The sequence below is a fragment of the Papio anubis genome, chromosome 16 (genome assembly GCF_008728515.1).
Source record: "Papio anubis isolate 15944 chromosome 16, Panubis1.0, whole genome shotgun sequence".
Lineage (NCBI taxonomy): Eukaryota > Metazoa > Chordata > Mammalia > Primates > Cercopithecidae > Papio > Papio anubis.
The window spans coordinates 74,151,463-74,172,612 of NC_044991.1; the positions used below are offsets into that span (position 1 = coordinate 74,151,463).

The following is a 21,150-nucleotide window of genomic DNA, read 5'->3' on the forward strand; positions in this document are numbered from 1 at the left end:
TAATTGTTGTGAGGCTGTCCTGTGTGTTATGGGATTTTTAGCAGCACTCCTGACTTCTACCCACCGGGTGCCAATAGCACCCTCCCCATTAGTGATAACCAGAAATATATCCAGACATTGCCAGGTGTCCTCTGGGCAGCAAAATCCCGCCCCCCCATCCCCCACGCCCCCACCCAACCCCACTAAGAACCTCTTCGCTAAAAGATGTTTTCCTGCCAGTCACCTGGGTAGCTCTGTGTCCTTGTTCAGGTTAATGTTTCTGAACCTCTGTTTCCTCTTCTGTAAAATGAGGGGACGGTATTACTTACCTCATGGGTTATTTTAAGGATTAAATCAACCAATGTATGGAAAGCAGCTAACAGTGCTGAGTGCATGAGCACTTGGTCGGTGTGATGATTTGACCTACACGGCTCTTTCTTGTCTGTTTTCAGCTAACAGGAACTGCTAGCTGGGAATTTTTTTTTTTTTTTTTACCAGCAAAAATGAATTCCTTGATCCAAGGTAAAATCTACCAGGGTGTTAGCTCTGGGAGTCAGAGGCTCCACCTGTCTTCCTCCACCACTGGATTGCCAGGATTTTTTTTTTTTTTTTTGAGACAGAGTCCCACTCAGTCGCCCAGGCTGGAGTGCAGTGGCGCAGTCTCGGCTCACTGCAACCTCCACCTCCCAGGCTCAAACCATTCTCCTGCCTCAGCCTCCCAAAGTGCTGGGATTACAGGCATGAACCACTGTGCCCGGCCGATTGCCAGGAATTAAATCAATGCTGGTACACAGTAGGTTCTCTGTAGTATTTGTTGACTGAATAAGTGACATAAATCTCTTTGATTAGCTGTATAACTTTTTTTTATAGATTTTTCTTGTTTCTTTCATTCTTCCCTGTCTTCTTCTGTCTTTGTTTCTCCTCTTTTTTTCTTTGTTTGTTTGTTTACCTGTGTGTTTGTTGTTGTTGTTGTTTTTTATTTGTTTTTACTATGGCTTTGGTTTTACTACCCAAGAAATCTCAGACTTCAGCACTGTAAGCTAAAGCTGAACTAAGCCAACTCAGGAGCCTCAAATCTATTTCAGTAGTTAATTCCCTTGGCTTGGTTCAGCCCCACAGTGCACTCTCTGGTGGTTCGTTTAATTTTTTGTAGCAGGTTCTGGCTGGATGTTAAACCTGGCCAAGGGAATGTGCTTCAGGCTGTTGAGTTTAGGCTTTACTTAGAATCTGAAGTCCCTCCTCCATTTGTGTACAAACATCATTATAATGCAATTTACTATTAAATGTAGGGGGGTGAAGGGGCATGCAGAGGTCACACATGTTCCCTGAAACATAATCCTATAATTAAAAGTGTGCTCGACCATAAAACTTATGATGTTCCCATCTCTAAGGCTACTTTTATAAAATGCATCTCATGTTCTTCGTCGGATCCTCTGACCTAAGGCATAATGTTAAAAAATAGATCAACTCAAAGGCTCTTTGATTTATATGCTGCATTCGCAGACACCGACTGCAGTTCTTGGTGAAGAATCAGTTCTCAGATTTCCATAGTTAAGCGCGATTGAAGCGCGGTGAAAGTACGTCCTAAAATCCAGAGCGAATGTGAATTGATTTTTTTCTCAAATAGCCACCATTTTGAAAATTTCTCTATTTCCATTTCACTACTGGCTGCTGCTATAGAAATTAGGGTTTTCTGCTCAAATGTATATAAAAATAGAGGAGAGGTGCTCAACCAGGGTTGACGTTGACCCCAGGGGACATTTTGCAATGTTTGGAGACATTTTTAGTTGTTACAACTCGGGGAGAGGGCAGCTACTGGTAACTGGTGAGTAGAGGGGCCAGGGATGCTGCTGAACAGCCTGCAATTCCCTGTACAACAAAGAATCACCGAGCCCAAAAACCTCAATAGTGCCAAGGCTGAGAATTTCTGAGATAGAGAGACGTTCGTTGCATCATTGATTAAAATAGGGGAAAAAAGCCCAAACTGTAAATAACCTGGGTGTATATCAGTGGGGGGATGGTTAAATAATAAACTCTGCTACATCATTTCAATGGAGTACTATGCAGACGTTGAAGAAGAAGCAGACGGCTCCATGTATACTGATGTCGAAAACTGTCCAGGGTATATTTTTAAATGGAAGTAAAATCAAACACAACAGAGTTTTTGTTAAACTATTATCTGGTTTTGGTGATATTAAGGAATTTTGTGGCTTAATATTAAGGAATATTGTGGCTATGTTTTCAAAAAAAGGATCTTTTTTTTAGAGAGAGACTTACATGGAAATATTGACAAATGAAATGATATTACGGAATTTGCTTCAAAATACTATGACAGGGGGAAGTAGATGAAGTGGAAATGGGGCAGGACTGGCCATGAGTGCTGGGGCTGTGTAATGAGTTTAGGGAAGCTCATTAATGAGTCTGAGTATTTTTGCAGTGTTTTTGGAATTCTCCATAATATAAATTTGCTACACACACACATACACACACAAGTAAATGCACTTAAGAAGATCTGGTAGGAGATAAGAGATAGTGGGTGGTAGATAAATACAGACAGATGTAGATTTGGCCCTGTGTAACAAAGAGCTTAAATAACAGTGGCATAAATAACCTAGGAGTTTATTTCTCTCTCATCTGAGAGTCTGAGATGATACAGCAGCTCTGCTCTGCAAAGTCATCAGCAGCCCAGAATCCTTTCATCTTGTTTCCTCATCCTTAAGGTGCTGCTCTTTTCCTCATTGTCCAAGATGACTCCATCACATGACATTCTATCCAATAGGAATGGGAAAAAGAGGAAGGTCCACCCCATTCCTTTAAGGACCTAACCTACATGTTACTTGCATCACTTTTGATTCCACCCTAGTGACTGTACTTAGTCACACGACCAGAGCCTAACTGCAAGGGAACCTGGGAAATGTAGTCTTTATTCTGGGTGGCTGAGTGCCCTGCTAAGAATCAGTTGTTTTTTGTAGAAGGGAGAAGAGAAAGAATATTGGGGATCACCTAACAGTCTCTACCACGGTGTACTCAAACCGTGAATGATAATTAGTACAGATCAATGGGACTATGGGACTTATCTTTTCACCTGATATGTTGCTCTGACTCTTACCACGAGCATGTGTATTTTTTCTTTTGTAAAAAGAATTAAATATAAAAACTGTTATGATAAGTGGTGTGTGCATGATCCTTGTATATGAGGCTGCAGCGTCATTTTTCAATATTCATTTTGCTGATACTCATTGCCTGTTTAGTGCTGATTACAATTACTTTATTAGATGCTAAGGACACAGGAATGACAAGACAGACAAAGCTCCCAGCCTCTGAAAGTGAACAGAGAAATATGCAGCATATTTTAAGATAGTGATCAGAATTAAGAAGGCAAATAAAACACAGTCGTGGGATAGAAAGCAGGGGGCGATTGCGGGGATGTGGGAAGAGTTTGACAATATGATCAAGAAAGGAATCTCTGAAGAGGTGACATTTGAGAAAACACCACAGGTGGAAGAGGGTTTGTTGCAGAAGGAACAGCCGGTGCAAAAGCTATAAAGTGGGAATCAACTCACTAGGTTTAAATAATAGCAAAAAGGGTAATGTCCCTGCAGGAGAAGCTATCAGGACAGAACTTCCAGGAGGTGAGATTGGAGGGTGGGAAGGGTTTTGGATTAAGTGTTATATTAGGTCATTTGGGTATTAATTACTCCAAGTCATTACGGCCAAAAGGTGGTTTTCCTGATTATTTGCAATCATTTTCAAAATAATTAGGAAACATGGAATGTGGGAAAACACTCCACTGGCACAGTGTCATGTGGTGAAATGAGATCTGCGCCTTATTCCAGCTCTGCCTGTCATTAGCTGTGGGACCTGAGGAAACTTACTTGATTTATTGGCCTCCCAGTTTCTTCACTTCTAGGGGTGGAGAAGAGCACTTACTCTGTATCCTATTCTGCCCTCAGAACTACACAAGTAGGAAGTCATTTATCCCCACAGCAGCCCTAGGAGGTGGGGACCCTTTTTATCCCCATCTGGCAAGTGAGAAAATTGAAGCAGAGAAGTCAAGGAGGATCCACACTGTTTGCAAGTGGCAGAGCCAGGATTTGAACTCAGGCACCCAGGCACCTGAGGTAGCTGCTTAGTCACCACTCTGTCAATTTCCTGCCGGCTCTGCTCACCTCACAGTCTGGTTGGGAGTGTGCAATGAGGAAAGAATTTTGACAGCAACTTTCAAGAATGTAAATGCTGAACAAATGTATTAACATTATTGGAATATTCTGGAATATCTCTCTTCTTTACAAATAAATATTTTAAAGTTTCTAAACTCCTAATGAAAGAATTGATTCAGGCCATGAACGTTAGTGGATCAAACCATCAGATCGGAGGTTAATGGGGAAGTTATAATGGAGGAAGCAGGAGGTGCTACCTGTACATGAGGGCCCTCGTGGTGTCACTAGAAAGGAGACACCTGGGACTCCTGATGAGATGCAGTGGTGAGAGCCCACCACCAATTCCAGAACATTGCTACCCTCCCCCAAATTACTCTGAACCTAATCACATTTCAAGCTAATTTATGGGAAATACAATGAAAAGAGAAATGCATTAACAACACCATAAAGAGGCAGACAGACAAATACAGAACGTGAGATAGTCTACAAGACAACTAACCTAGTTTCTCCAACATATCTACAGTCTGTATAAAAAGGAGGGGGAGGCTATTCTAGATTAAATAAATGTAGGCAATACAATAACCAAATCTACTGTGCAGACTTTATTTAAATCCCGTATCTTACAATCCACGCTTACAAGGGTGTGTTGAGACAGTTGGGAAAGACTGAATGTGGACTGTGTTCAAGACAGCACAAGGAATGAGTGTTAATTTTGTTAGGTGTGATAATAGAAAATGTCCATATTTTTAAATGAAGTGTGGTGGAGAGAAGAGACTTCAAGTTTGAATTTGTTTTAAACACTTCAGCAAAGAGAAAAGTAAATAAACCAAAATTCTGTGAAGAGACACATTTGGTAAAAATCGTGAACATTGTTGAGTCTAAGTAATGGGTGCACAGCAGTTCATTGCACTGTTCAGTCTACTTTTGTATATGTTTGAAATTTTTCATTAAAAATAAAACTTCTAGCCTTCACCATGAAGCCATCAGACCAAAAGAGAAGAGAAAAAAAAAAAACTCATATGAAATTGCATAAAAATTGTATAAAATAAAAGCCAACCTCAAAACAAGAATAAAAACATTTTTTAAAAAACATGAATCGGCCGGGCGCGGTGGCTCACGCCTGTAATCCCAGCACTTTGGGAGGCCGAGGCGGATGGATCACGAGGTCAGGAGATCGAGACCATCCTGGCTAACACAGTGAAACCCCGTCTCTACTAAAAATACAAAAAAATTAGCTGGGTGTGGTGGTGGGCGCCTGTAGTCCCAGCTTCTCAGGAGGCTGAGGCAGGAGAATGGCATGAACCTGGGAGGCGATGGAGCTTGCATTGAGCAGAGATCGTGCCACTGCACTCCAGCCTGGAAGACAGAGTGAGACTCCGTCTCAAAAAAAAAACAAAAAAAAAAAACTTATGAATCACTGCATGGCTCGTTCAATTTCAGGGTAATGATGTAATTAGAGGAGATCTGTCATTAGAAAAGATTAATTTTAAGACATCTGCTGCTGTCAATGGCAGATGGCAGAAGAGTGGAACATTCAAAGCACAGGGCTCTCAATCCATCTCTGCTACTTACCATTGATTTTAGGCAAATGTCTTCAATTTCTGTCCTCACTTTCCTTATCAGTAAAATGGGATTAAAGTTCTATCAGCCTCATAGGGGCTATTGGGAAGATTAAGGGGACTCAAATATGAAAGGCACTGAAAACAATGTCTGGCTTGTAGACAGTGCTTAGTCTACATGAACTACTATTATTTTCACTTTCATAGTGGTCCAAGCTTCATGGAGGCACATATAATAATTTGGACCAAGTGAAGATATTCTCATATTTGGTTTCCAATATTCAATTTCTCTTACCCATTTTTCGACAACATTTCTCTCCTGCCTGTTTCCCTTCCCCCAATAAAAATGCCCTTACTCTGTAGACTCAGAACACAGTTCACCACAGTTTAAATGGTTTCACATGGGTCCAGGTCATTGCAATGGGCTATGGTTGGGGTGAAGGAAAGGAAGAGGAACAGTGAAGAACAATGTTGCTGGTGTGGTATCTGAAAGCAAAATGCCTCTGCAACCTGAGGATTCTCTTTCCTCCCTGGATCTCTTGCCTGCCTCTTGGTAGGATACCAGGACTCCAGGACTCCAGGACTCCCCCAGTGGCCTCAAGCACTTCGTGTTCTCCAGCCATCCTTGGCAGGAAGGACTCTTCCCTTACAGTAAGAGTCCTTGGTGTTTTGCTTTGTGCCTTGTTTTGGTGGTTGTGGGTTGGGGTGTGGGTTTGGTTTGGCTTTTCTTTTTTTCTTTTTAATGGCTCTGCATGAGACATATTCTATAAAGTTCTACATTTTGCTCCAGGGCCCTGCTGAACCCAACCAGGAATCAACCAGAACGTGTGTGGTCCTATCCCAGCCTGTCACTGCACATTGGGTGCCTTTTTGAAGGTTGCCTCTTGTGGGCCTAGAGAATATTGGAACACGCATCGTAAAATGCAGGCATCTGGACTTGCATCATGTGTTTTTCTAAAAAACCAGTATCAAGAGGTTGCATACTGCGTAATTCCATTTATATAATATTTTCAAAATGACATTTTAGAGATGGAGAACAGATTAGTGGTTGCCAGGGGTTAAGGGTTTTGGGTCGGGGGGGGTCTGGGGTGGGGGGACATCTTTGTGGTGATGGAATTGTTCTCTAGATTGCAGCGGCGGTTATACAGAGCTGCACATGTGATAAAATGACACAGAGCTACACACGCACTGAACCGACCTCAGTTTCCTGGCTTTGACATTGTACTGTGGTTATGTAAGATGTAATCACAGGGTGGAAGACATTGGTTGAAGGGTACTCAGGACCTTGCTGCACTATGTTTTGCAACTTTTTGTGAATCTAAAACTATCTCAAAATAAAAAGTTTTGTCTGGGCGCAGTGGTTCACGCCTGTAATCCCAGCACTTTGGGTGGCCAAGGCAGGAGGATTGCTAGAGCCCAGGAGTTCAGGACCAGCCTAGGCAACATAGTGAAATCCAGTCCCTTAAAAAATAAAATACATAAAATAAAATAAAATGAAATAAATAAAATAAAATAAAATAAAATAGTTTTTAAAAATACTAGGGACAGCGGCCGGGCATGGTGGCTCATGCCTGTAATCCCAGCACTTTGGGAGGCCGAGGCGGGTGGGTCACGAGGTCAGGAGATCAAGACCATCCTGGCTAACACAGTGAAACCCCGTCTCTACTAAAAATACAAAAAAATTAGCCAGGCGTGGTGGCAGGCGCCTGTAGTCCCAGCTACTCGGGAGACTGAGGCAGGAGAATGGCGTGAACCTAGGAGGCGGAGCTTGCATTGAGCAGAGATCACGCCACTGCACTCCAGCCTGGGCAACGAAGCGAGACTGCATCTCAAAAAAAAAAAAAAAAAAAAAAAATACTAGGGACAGCAAAATTGGATTCATTGACCAAATAATGGCCCTTGTTTTACATGCGATCAAGGATGAGGGAAGCAGGCCAGGCACTGTGGCTGATGCCTATAATCCCAGCACTTTGGGAGGCCAAGGCAGGAGGATTGCTGGAGCCCAGGAGTCAGGACCAGCCTGGGCAACACAGTGAAATCTCGTCTCTTAAAAAATAAAATACATAAAATAAAATAAAATGAAAAAAGTTTTTAAAAATACCAGGGACAGCAAAATTGGATTGATTGACCAAATGATGGGCCCATGTTTTACAGGCGATCAAGAATGAGGGAAGCAGGCCGGGCACAGTGGCTCATGCCTGTAATCCCAGCACTTTGGGAGGCTGAGGCAGGTGGATCACCTGAAGTCAGGCATTCAAGACCAGCCTGGCCAACATGGCGAAACCCCATCTCTACTGAAAATACAAAAATTAGCTGGGTGTGGTGGCGGGCACCTGCCATCCTAGCTACTCGGGAGGCTGAGTCAGGAGAATCACTTGAACCCAGGAGGAAGTAGAGTGAAAGCTTTCCCATTAGCCGTTTTTATTTTTTATTCTATGCCGAGCTCATGTGAATGAGAATTCATCAAACATAGGTGAGGGAGTTTAGTCTGGAACTGAGATTCGGGTCTCAAGCTGGTTTCCCTTTGTCATAAGACTCCCTAGGACTCAGTCTGCTTGGCTGAAGGATGGTGCTGTGAATAGGCTGCTGCGGAGGCATATTGCTTATGCAATTGCTTATGTAAGCTGAGTGCAGTGGCTCACGCCTGTAAATCCCAGAACCTCGGGAGGCCGAAGTAGGAGGATCACTTGAACCCAGGAGTTGGAGACCAGCCTGGGCAACAAAGTGAGATCCCTGTCTTTACAAAAAAATAAAAATGAAAACACTAGCCAAGTGTGATGGTGCACACCTGTAGTCCTAGCTACTCGGGAGGCTGAGGCAGGAGGATTGCTTGAGCCCAGGAGGTAGACACCAGGAGTTTGCTGGGCAACACAACAAGGACCTGTCTCTATAAAAATAGAATAACTGTTTATGTCTTCCTAAGGGAGTTTTTGTTTTGTTTTGTTTTGTTTTGTTTTGTTTTTTTGAGACGGAGCCTCGCTCTGTTGCCCAGGCTGGAGTGCAGTGGCGCGATCTTGGCTCACTGCAAGCTCCGCCTCCCGGGTTCACACCATTCTCCTGCCTCAGCCTCCCGAGTAGCTGGAACAACAGGCGCCCGCCACCACGCCCGGCTAATTTTTTGTATTTTTAGTAGAGACAGGGTTTCACCTTGTTAGTCAGGGTGGTCTCGATCTCCTGACCTCGTGATCTACCCGCCTTGGCCTCCCAAAGTGCTGGGATTACAGGCGTGAGCCACCGTGCCTGGCCCCTAAGAGAATTTTTGGATAAAGCTTTCCAATCAGGGAGTAAAAATAGCACAAGGGATGAAGACATGGGACATTCCGCTGGGCGTATAAATTGGATTCACCACTCTGAGGAGCGATATGCAAATGGGTTTTACAGTTTTAAACTGGGGGGCCCTCAGTCTTTCCTTGGGGTATCACTTCTAGAGAATTCCAGGCATGTGCACCCAAGAAAACCTGCTCCAGTCATTGTGGAATTCATTATCCTAACAACAACGTGGGACCCCTGAGGACTGGACAGGTGAACTGTGACACAGACATACCTGCAGACACCATGCAGCAATGAGAAAGAATAAGCTAGATCTCTGTGTCATGGCATGGAATGAACACCAAGGTATTTTATTATTAGAGTGAAAAAACATCTTGGAACAAGATGTACATGATCAATAGCGGTCAACAACACATTCACAAAACACATTTGTAAAAACAATACTGTATATTTTAATGAATGTGTGGGTGTTTGTGTTTATAAGCTATTTATCCTATTAATTGTGGATACATCTGGTGGGAGGTAGTGCCCCAATGTGACTCTAATCTTATCTGAAATTTTAAAATGTATTTACAAATGTTTTTAGATGTTATTTGGGCAACCAAAATTTTATTTTAAGAGAGAAAGGGCCATGCAATTCTTATCTCAGCAGAAGGAGGCACAGGTGGACTAGTTGGGGTCACCCACTGAGGAATTCCCACTAAGTCTGGATGGCAAATCCCACCTGAAATGCCAACTTCAGGAGAGCAGGAACTTGTCTGTCTGGTTGGACACTGTATCCTCAATGCCTGAGACAGTCCCTGGGTCTAAGAAGGCCCTTAAAGAACAGGAGAAGGGGAAGAAAGATGAAATCAATTAGTGAAGGAGTAGAAGCTTTGCTCTTTGGTGTGCTACGTAAACAGCATCAGTGATTCTAAATCATGGGCAGCCTGACTCAATGAATGAATCAGTGAATGGCTTTAGTGTCAGCTGTGTTCCTGATCCATTTATCTGCCTTCTAGCCTTTGCAAAAGAAACTGAATTTGCATTATTTATCTGGGGAGATGGTTCCCAACGCATTGCAACCCTGTCCCACAACTTCTATTCAATGACACCTTCCCCATGTTAAGGGAGACAGGGTAGAGGAGGATGGAGGTGTGGACAGGAGGAGGGATTTGTGATCACACCCTTGTGGCTTGTGGAGTTCTTCCCCAAGGTTGTTGAAGTGACAACAGCTGCTGAATTTCACTGGCTGAACCCACAGCTGATTCCTACTCTAATTTTTCACACTGAACACCTAGGGTGTGATACACCTGTATTAAAACACAAAGGCAGTCTGCAGTCTCGCAGGCAAGGGGCTGCCCACGGCTCCAGGTAGACATCTTCCAGGACTTGTGTGCAGCAGGAGAGAGCGTCTCTTCTCCAGCAGTTCATCTTGGGCCTCCCATTGGCCCCAGGTGGCTCACGTGACCACCATCCTGGAGCCAATCACTATAGACTGAGGAATGGGAGATGTTAATTGCCAGGCTCCGAGCTTGTTAGTAGGGTCAGTCCCAGCCAAGCCACATGGACTGAGAGTCATGGAGAGACCTAGGGAAATTAAATAACTCACAAACACCTGTAAAAACTGTTCCAGTGACTGGTATGTGAGAGAGAGGGCCATGGGCCTGTGGAAGCTGCAGGAGGGAAATCGCTCACTCAGGGAGGGCCTGGGGAAGTCCTGCCAGAACTGAGGCCTCTGCAGGGTGAGCAGGAGGGACGGGAGTTCCAGGCAGCAGGAACAGCATGTGCAAAGGCCCTGTGGCAAGAGGGAGCGTGGAGCAAAAGAAAGGCCAGTGTGCTGGAATCAGACATTGGGTGAGGAGAAGCCAGATCAAGGCTATGTTCCGAAGTCTTCACTTCATCTTAAGAGCAATGGAAAGCCGTCGGAGGTTATAAGCAAGGATGAGGTGAGGGGGCAGGTTCACATTTATGCTGTCTTTCGCTGCACAGAGAACAAACTGGAGGGAGGCCATGGTGGCCCCAGGGAGGTGGGCAGGGGGACTGCGGTGGTCTTCCTGGGCAGGGAGGGTGGTGGCTTGGACCTGGGTGATGGCCGTGGAGGTGAACTTTATAAGGCCTGGAGATGGATTGGAGGAGAGGGAGAAGTAAGAGTGATCCTGAGCTTTTGGTGTGAGCAACTACCCCCTGAAATGGGGAAGCCAAGCTGGTTTGTGATTCACAGATGTATTTTGAATGGAAATTGAATGAGGCTGGTGGGGGCTGCCAGAGACGTCCAGGTTTGGGCCACAGCTGCTGTCTGTTCAGAAGCCTGTGATTGAAGTCAGCAGGCTTTGATTTCTCAGCCCGTGAAGGATGCTGGGAGTGGCCCTCTCCAAAGTCCCCTTGGCTGACTGGCCATCTGTCCTCTGCATCTAACAGGCAGGGCCACCGTCCTCAGCCAAGGTAGCTGGTGCACTCACAGGGGTGGGGAAAGGTGAGCAGCCCACCCGCTGGGGACCCTCCATCTGCTTTTGATCCCTCCCAGCCTTTGAAGCTGCCCCTGCCCCCACCCCCCAGCTGTCATCTCTCGGGCTCCCCCACTTCTTCCCAGTCCCCAGGGACAGGGGTGGTGACAAGGGTAACAAATGGCACAAGCTGCAGGCAGCAGCAGGCCAAGGAGGCCAGAGGGTGGGGGCGCTTGAATGCCTTTCTTCCTGCTCCTTCAGGCTCTCTTCTGAAGTAGCCAGGCTATCAGGGTTTTGCAACAATGCAACAAAGAAAGAATTTTTTTTTTTTGTAAATGAATTTCATGCTTTTGCTTCCTTTCCCTTCCCTCCCTTCGTGAAAGGGAAGCTACGTCTTTCTCCTCCCCCAGATTCCGTGAAGGCTGTCTGAGTTCTCTCTTCCTTCCCCCTGCATAGAGAATAAGCTGGTCTCCAATTTCAGGTAATTGTGAGGTGGGGAGTAGGGAGAATGTGAAGGAAGCCTTCCCCTCAAATTGCAGGAGAGCTCAACTCTGCCCCTCAAACCACAATAGGAACTAGTGGTTTCCGGGTGATCCTCATGACAGTTTCCAGTGTCTACCTGGAATGAAACGAATAGTGTGTTTCAAGCTTTCGTCTGTGTGAATGCAAATAATCTCGGCTGCCCTTTGTTGAATACCCAATGCCTTCTCTGACTCACTTTCCTCAGAATAACCTGGCGGGGAGGGTAGTATTTACTCCATCTTATAGAACTGAGGCTCAGATAAGTGAAATAACGTGCCCAAGGTTACACCGCTGACAAGGACATAGCTGGGATTTGAACCCCTGGAACAGATAACAGGTCTGGTGCTCTGACTGGGTAGCTTAGTAGACTTTAGAGCTCAATGGGCCCTGAGTTGAAATTGTGATCCAGAGCTATTTGCAACCTGTGGTTAAGAGCACAGATCTGGAGCCAGATCACCTGGTTGAGAATCCTGGCCCTACCACTAACTGGCCAGGTCAATCTCTGAACCTGTCTCCTTATCTCTACCTACTTCATAGGATGAAATGAGCCAGTGCATGCAGAGAGATTTAAACCTCAGAGTAAATGCTCTGTGAGTGTGAGCTGTTTTTATTTCTAGTATCCGTAAACTGAGCAATGTAATCAGGGCCAGGTTAAAACCTTCGGCAGCCTCAAACACCAGAGACTGGCCTCCCTCCTCCATGGTCTCCTCCAATTCAACAATAAAACAATGTGGTTCATAAGACAAAAAACTCACTGTGTGCTGAGAAGTTTTTTTATAGTTTAGTTTTTTTTTTTTATTGGTATATAATAGATGGACGGATTCTCAGGGTGCACGTGATCGTTTGATGCATTCATATAATGTGTACAGATCAAAGCAACATAATTGGGATTTTATCACCTTAAATATGTATCTTTTCTTTATGCTAGCATCATTCAAATTACTCTTTATTCTAGCTATTCAGAATGTATGATAAGCTATTGTTAATTATAGTCACCCTACTGTTCTATGGAACACTAGGTCTTATTCCTTCTAACTGTATATTTGTACCCGTTAATCAACCTCTCTTCATCCTCCCCAGCACCCTTCCTGCCTTTAGTAATCACAATCTACTCTCTATCGTCATGAGATCTACTTTTTTAGCTCCCACATGTGGTTAAGAACATGCCATATTTGTCTTTCTGTCCTTGGCTTATTTCACTTACACAGTGACCTCCAGTTCCATCCACGTTGCTGCGAATGACAGGATTTCATTCTTTTCATGGCTGAATAATATTCTACTGAATATGCATACCACATTTTCTGTATCCATCCATCAGTTGGTGGAGTGCGCTGACATTTGAGAAGTTTCTTCTTAGATCCTCATGGCAGAACAGGATAAGTTCACCAAACAGGAACGATTTCACATTTTCTTGGTGACTGCACTTTGCTCAGACTTAAATCTGTGTTTAGTCGGCCTTGGAGAAAATATAGGACAGATCCTTCTATCTCCCAGCGTGGTGGAGAGAATTAAAAGAGATACTGTGAATGTGATCAGGAAAATTGCCTGTCATATAATAGGTGCTTGGGAAATGAGAACCATGACTAGAATTTTTGGAAGAGTTTTACTAACTCTGGAAACCGAGTTGCCTTGAGTTGCTTGTTCACATTCCTATACTCTGTGGCTAATAGTTTGCTTCTGCAAGTCACCAGTGCCTGTAGCTGTAGCTGCCCGCAGGAAAGAACAGTTGTCAGGTTCTCAAGTCAGGGTCATGTTTACTTTGTGAAGATTAATATTTCTGTAGCTTTGGCTTTGTTAGTGCTGTTCATTTATTTGCCTCCAAAGGATGATGTGTTTTGATTGCTCTAGGTATTTTAATTGCTATAGGTATTTGAGATTTTTCAGATCTAATTCTAGATCTAACAGAGACCTAGAATCAGTCAAGTCCCTTTCTTCATGCACATTAATTTTGGAAAAAATAAACTTTTGAATTATCATATATTGGTGGATTATTTTATCATTACTGTGTGTCCCTGTACATCTCTAATAATGGTTTTTATTTTAAAATCTACTTGGGGTAATGCCAGCTTTCTTTTGTGTTGTATTCATATTATTGAATCCTTGCTTTGAACCCTAGTATGTCTTTATATTTAAAAGGGGTCTCTTGTAATATTTAAAAGGGGTCTCTTGTAGTTAGTTTTTTAAAGTCAGTCTGGTGATCTTTGTCTCTCAAGTGTTGTATTTATTCTGTTTGCATATACTGTAATTAATGTAATATATGTACATGAAATGTTTACATTTATTATTCTTTAAGTGGTTACCCTAAATATTATAGGATACATCCTTGATATATCTAAAACTTTACTATAAATTAGTACTTTTACCATTTCCAAGAAAATGCAAGGTCCTTAAAACATGTTGATTATATTTATCTATCCTCCTGCTGCACATATTTACCCTTTTACGTTGTTCTTTATCTTTGCTGAATTTTCATGCTTCCAGAACATTCTTTTTTAGTGCAGGTTTACTGATGGCAAACTATCTTAATTTTGGTTTGTTTCGTTTTGATTTTGTCTTCATTTTGAAGTTTTTTTTTTTTTTTTTTTTTTTGCTGGCATAGAATTCCACATTGGCAGATGAAATTCCATTGCTTTCTGGTTTCCATCAATTCTGCTGAGAAGCTGATTCTCAGTCTTATTATACCTTCTTTAAAGATTATGTCTTTTATTCCCCCTCTGACTGCTTTTAAGATTAATTTGTGCACATGTGCAGTTTGACCATCACATGCCCAGGAATGCTTTTCTCTGTATTTATCTTGTTTGGGATTCACAGAACTTCTTGATTCCATGACTTGATGTCTGTCATCCATCTGGGGAGGTCTTCTGTCAGTTTCTCTTTAAATATTGTTTCTGACTTGCTCTCTCTCTCCTCTCCTTCTGTGGCTCCTACTACATGTGTGCTAGATCTTTTACCATGTTCCATGTTTCTTTTATGCTCTTTTAAACCTGTTTTTCAACCTTATTCCTGAGATCTATTTACTGACTTACCTTCCAGTTCACTAATTCTTTCATCCACTATGTCCAGTCTGTAGTTCAACTGATCTGTCGAGTTCTTAATTTTATTTATTTCATTTCTCAGTTCTATAATTTCCTTTTTTTTTTTTTTTTTAGATGGAGTTGTGTTTGTGTCACCCAGGCTGGAGTGCAGTGGTGCAATCTCAGCTCACTGCAACCTCCGCCTCCTGGGTTCAAGCAATTCTCCTGCCTCAGCCTCCTGAGTAGCTGAGATTACAGGCACCTGCCACCATGCCTGGCTAATTTTTCTATTTTTAGTAGAGATAGGGTTTCACCATGTTGGCCAGGATGGTCTCAAACTCCTGCTTCAAGTGATCCACCCGCCTCGGACTCCCAAAGCGCTGGGATTACAGACGTGAGCCACCATGCCCAACCAGTAATTTCCATTTTTAAAGAGCCTAGTTGTTTTTAGCAGCATTCTCATCTTAAATCAGTTTTTTTTATTTTATTATCACAGTTGCTAGGGACTCCATGTTTGACAACTTCAATAGCCGAATCTCATGTGAGGTTTTTGTTTTTGTTTTTGTCTTGGTTTTTGATCATTTGGTTTTGTCTCTTGGTAATTTTTCTATTGTGTATAAAACATTATGGAGACTCTGGAAGATGACATCTCCCCCAAAAGAAACGTTTTTCCTCTGGCTATTGATGATAGTAGAGGCAAATTACGTTTGTCCAATATGGGATTGAGATGACTCAAGGCAGGATCTATTTTGTTTGCCCTAACTCCAAGGAAGTAACCCTTCAGGGTCCCAGTTAAAAGCCTTGAGTGTTTCTCCAGGCTCCTCATCCTTATTGAGGGTGAATATTATTTTTTGCCTTCCTGTAATTAGGCAACTGCAAAAAAGCTCTGCTTAATTTCTTGCCTTCATAGCTACCCCTTTTTGCTTGGTTTCTCTACCTCTCACCACCCCCAGCCTGGGTATCAGCAAATACCTCAAGGCTAATAACTCGACAATATCAGACTCATACCTCTGTGGTTCTCATATTTCTACAATCTTTGCTCCTGTGTCCTAACTACTTTAGTAATCCTGAACTCCAGTTTTTGTCTCCCCAGCTCCACAAGACTGAAAAACTCTAAGCTGTTGCTTTTTAATTCTTTGATTGTAAATTGGCAAATGTCTTGAGGGGAAACTTGATAGAGGTCAAACTTAGTCTGTTTTTCATCTCTCTGGGATCTTGGTCCCTCAGGACTTGCCTTGGTTGACTTCCAATCCCTTAAGACAATATTTTATAGCTTTTATTTTTGATCATGATAGTGAGATTGGCTAAAAATACAAGCTGTCCCATCATAGCTGGGAGGTGCACTCAGCTGTACAGTTTAATACATATTAGGAAAAATGGCTTATTTTTGTTTTCTTCAATATGGAGAAAAATTAAACTTTAAGCCACATAAAAAGGCAGACTGTAAATGAATTAAAGACTTAAATATGAAAGCTAAAATTCTAAATGAATAGTTTAACATGTAGACAAATTTTGAAATCCCAAGAATAGAGAAAGGATTTTTATACCTACAAAAAGAAATTATTAGGTAAATATGTAAGGATTTTTTGTTCTACAAAAGACAATAGAAATAAAGAAAACAGACAAATGAAAGACTAAGAGAAGAAATTTACAGCATTCAAAAAACACAATGAATACCTAGACTCTGTAATGCACTCCAGCAAATCAATAAGAAAAAAAAAAAAAAAAGATAGCCCAGTGGAAAAATGGGCAAGCATAAAAGTTCTGAACAGGCAATTTCCAAACATTCATATGGCCTACAGTTATGTGAATATATGCTCAAACTCACTAGTAATCCTAGAAATGAAAATCAAAACAACTATTAGATATTGCTTTCCACGCATCAGTTTGGCAAAAAGTAGAAAGTGGGGCAGTGCCAAGTGTTAGCTGGAATTTGTGAAACTGGAATGCTTATGTACTTCTGATGGAATCTAGAATGGCGCAGGAATTATGAAGAACAGTCTGCTAGTACTTGTTCAAGTTCAGTTCACATATGCTCCATAACACAGAAATCCTCCACCTTGGATATAAATACATTTTAGGAATGTGTGTGTATATAGTGTATGTAGGGAGAGATACTGCATTTTAAAAAATGAAGATGAATGGAGATGTTCATTGCAGCATTGTTTATAAGGTGGCTGAGAGATAAAGGCTACCTAGCTGTTCACCACCAGGGCATTGCTTAAATTCAATAGAGTGGATGTACAATATAGAATTATAACTATAAGCTAGATATGCATCCAGTAATATGCACATTTTTAAATCTGCAGACTGAAAATAAAAAGCCTTCTAAACAGAATGAGATATTGTGCACATTATTCATTAAATTGAAACACATGCCACACATAAAATAACATGGCATCACTTATAAGGAAACATTTACATATTTAATATGTCAGAGTCATTGTCTAGGGTGTGGTGGAAAATAAGAATAACTTTTAAAAATCTTGTTGGAAGAAGGCGATGGCTCAAATAAGATTTCCTCCCTCCCTGTCCCTCTTTCCCTCTTCCCCTTCTTTTCTCCCTTCCTCCAACAGTTGGTAATTGGATGATGGAATGAACAAGATTCTGTGTCAAGTGCTGTGGAGGAAATAAAGATGATTTCCCCATTGGCTTGGCCTTCAAGAACCTTAGGCAAGGACCTAAGTTGAATACACCAGAAGCCTTAGTAACAATACTCTGTCTCAGAGTTCAGACTCACAAACACATTCCTGCTCTGCTTAAAATCAACAAATCCTCTTTTGGATGTGGAAGAGCTCTTAAGGATGACAGCAACACTCAGTACAGTAAATAAGTTACGTGACTGAGGCCAGAAGTGTCACACTGCTGTCTCTTTCCTTAGCAGGCTTTTCTGATAATACATATGACATAGCTCTCAAATGCAAATGCCTGTAGGGAACAGGAGGAAATACAAATGGAAAAAGAAGGTCAAATGTAAGAGAGCAAGGAGTGGTGGGGACTGTGACAAAATGGAGTCCATGTACCTTGACTTAATTGGGCAGCCACTGTTCAGTGCCAGTTGGTTACTGCCACGCAAGAATAAGGCAATACTCTTGTAGTTTCAACAAAAGCTGAAAATCTACATTTTTATGTGAAATTGTCTCATTTTTAAATATTGGCAACTACCTCAAATATTTTTAAACCCCAGGGAGTGGGGGAAACAATTCACTTTGTTTTTAACCAGATTTGGTCAGTTGGCTAACAATTTGCTACTTCCAATACTCTCATAGCATGTGGATATCTGGAGACTAGTGATATTTTTTAACCTCATTGTTTATTTTTTTAACCTTTAATTATTTGCCCACACCCAAAAGAATGAACGGAATTAGTTTAGACAAGATGCAAATTTCTGGCACCTGTAGCCAGATAACAGCTACAATGTCTGCCATTTGCTAAGCACCATACCATACGCTTTGATGTATCAGAGGGAGCAAGACAGCTAGGCCTCTATCCTGGAGTGCCTGTGGTGTTTGAGAAACAAAGAAACAGGTACCAGGATGCATGTATATGTGGGGACATTTTAGGACTCAACATTGATATAAACATTGTGTGTATGTATGTGTTTGTGTGTGTGTGTACATATAGATACACATATATATATACACACATATATGTATAGTAGAGAGAGAGAGAATATAAACATGTAAACACTAGAGCTGATTCGTGTGTGTGTTAGCCCGTTTTGCATTGCTATAAAGGAATACCTGATACTGAGTAATTTATTTTTTAAAAAGCAGTTTATTCAGCTCACGGTTCTGCAGGTGGTACTAGCATGGCATCAGCATCTGCTCAGCTTCTGGTGAGGCCTTGGGAAGCTGTTACTCACAGTGGACAGTGGAGGGCCAGCAGGCACATCGCACAGTGACAGAAGGAGCAAGAGAGATGCCCGGCTCTTTTAAACAACTAGTTCTCCTGTGAACTAATAGAACAAGAGCTCACTCATACCATGGAGAGGGCACCAAGCCATTCATGAGGGATCCACCCCTATGACCCAAATTCCTGCCACAACACTGGGGATCACATCACGTTTTAACATGAGAGTTGAAGGAGACAAAGCCCAAACCATATCAGGGTGGGATTCTCTCATCAGATCAAAACGTCCTCATACAGAAAGTATTTCCTATGTGCAAGCCCTGAGATAAGGGCTTTCTTATTTAAAAATTAAGTGTTCCAGGCATACAAAGATGGATAAAACATACAAAAATAGGGTACCCGGCATCCTGCTTACCTGATAGAGGGGTTGGCAAAGTTTTGCTGCCAGATACTAAATACCTTCGGCTCTGCAGGCCGCACATGGTCTCTGTTGAAACTACTCCACTTAACACTGTGGTGTGAAAGTAACCACAGACAGGAGAGTAAACCAGTGAGCAGGGCAGTGTTCCAATAAAACTTTACCTATGGACACTGAAACGTGAAATTCGCATCATTTTCACATATTATGAAATAGTATCCTTCTTTTGATTATTTTGCAACCGTTTAAAAATGTGAAAGCCGTTCCTGACTCACGGGTCACACAAAAACAGTTGTGGGCTGGATTTGGCTTACGGGCCATAGGTAGTGTCAGCCCCTGAATTAAAACACTACACAGTCGAAGCCCCCCAGGTGCCACTTCCAAAATTATATCCCCTCCTACCCCCAGAGTTAGCCTTTCTCTTGAAAACAGTGTTGATCATTCCTGAGTGTAATTTTCTTTTTGTGGAATGCATCTGTGTCCATTAACAGTACAGTTGGTTCCAATCCAAGGATTCAGTTAACTACAAATCAAAAATATTCAGGGGGTGGGGTGAGCACAGTGGCTCACGCCCCTGAGGCCAGGAGTTCAAGACCAGTTTGGCCAACATGGCAAAACCCCATCTCTGCTAAAAATACAAAAATTAGCTGGGTGTGGTGGTGTGTACCTGTAATCCCAGCTACTCGGGAGGCTGAGGTAGGAGAATCACTTGAACCTGGGAGGCAGAGGTTGCAGTGAGCCCGGATTGTGCCACTATACTCCAGCCTAGAAGACAGAACAAAATTATATATATATATATATATATTCGGGGCAAAAAAAATACAAGAATAAAAATAATATATATTTTAAAACAGTGCATATAACAACTGTTTACATAGTGTTTACATTGCATTGGACATTATAAGTAATCTAGAGATTATTTAAAGTATATGGGAAGATGTATGTGGGTTATGTGCAAATACTCTACCATTTTTTATAAGGGACTTGAGCACCTGCCAATTTTGGTGTCCATGGCAGGGGGCGGGAATGGGTCCTGGAAACAGCCCTCCTGGGTTACTGAGGGGTGGCTGTATTTTTGAACTTTATTTTGAATAAGCATTTAAGTTGCTATTTTTTTTTTTTTTCACATGAATCACCTTTTTAAATCTTCACCATGACCGTTTTCCAGATGAGAAAGCTTTTGACTTAGAGCAGTTTGGTACCTTGCTCAAAGTAGTGGGTGGCCCACTGGGATTTGAATCTGCAACCTTTATACAATGGGATCTGAGTTTATAAGCACCACACCACCGATCGCTACGTTGTGTTTCATTAACCGAATAATAACTGATCTTGCCAAGGATGACCTTGTGATAACGATGTGCTCACAATAAATTTAGCCTTTCTCTGAAGACGACTGTGAGTTAAATGTTACTGGTTGTAGTTTAGACCTTGGAAAATTGCTACACCATGTATAGTAGTGTGTGCATTAACCAGAAACCTCATTTTCTAAACCCAGTGGGTGGGAGTTTATTTATTAATATTTATTTTGAGACAGGGTCTCACTCTGTCACCGAGGCTGGAATGCAGTGGCACGATTACAGCTCACTGCACCCTCCATCTCCCCTGGCTCAGGTGATCCTCCTACCTCAGCCTCTTGAGTAGCTGGGACCACAGGCATGTGCCACGATGCCCAGTTAACTTTTTTGTATTTTTCGTAGAGATGGGGTTTCACCATGTTGCGTAGGTTGGTCTCGAACTCCTGGGCTCAAGTGATCTGCCACCTCGGCCTCCCAAAGTGTTGGAATTGAAGGCATGAGCCACTGCGCCCGGCCAGAATTTAGAAGGAGCGACTACCAACATGGTGCAAGAATTGGAAATATTTTCAATTAAAACATGAGAAAGACCAAAGGAGACTTCATCCCTGCTCTCCCCTGCCCATCCCCCATAGCATATTATAAAAATCATGGGTAA

The 21,150-nt window shown here is 42.3% G+C and overlaps 1 protein-coding gene across 3 annotated transcripts in view; it reads left to right on the top strand.

Moving 5' to 3' along the window:
• The window catches only part of EYA2 (EYA transcriptional coactivator and phosphatase 2), a 297,682-nt gene that overhangs the window by 74,993 nt on the left and 201,539 nt on the right, over positions 1-21,150 (top strand). The window lies entirely within an intron of this gene.